Here is a 228-nt window from a genome sequence, read left to right on the forward strand (position 1 = left end):
ACGAAAACATACACGAAACTCTGATAAATTAATTTATGCACTCATATTTTATTATAGACGCAACACTAATAACGAAAAATTGCAGCCATAGTCAGAGACTGCCGTCGTACAATCAGAACGTACATAATTAAAATTATATCAAAAAAATATTCAAATTCAAAAATACATTTCAAATTCTGTTTCGAAATATTTCGATACGAGACGTTAATGACGCAATAAACGCGAAAT

The sequence above is a fragment of the Apis dorsata genome, unplaced genomic scaffold (assembly GCF_000469605.1).
Source record: "Apis dorsata unplaced genomic scaffold, Apis dorsata 1.3 scaffold_31, whole genome shotgun sequence".
Taxonomy (NCBI): domain Eukaryota; kingdom Metazoa; phylum Arthropoda; class Insecta; order Hymenoptera; family Apidae; genus Apis; species Apis dorsata.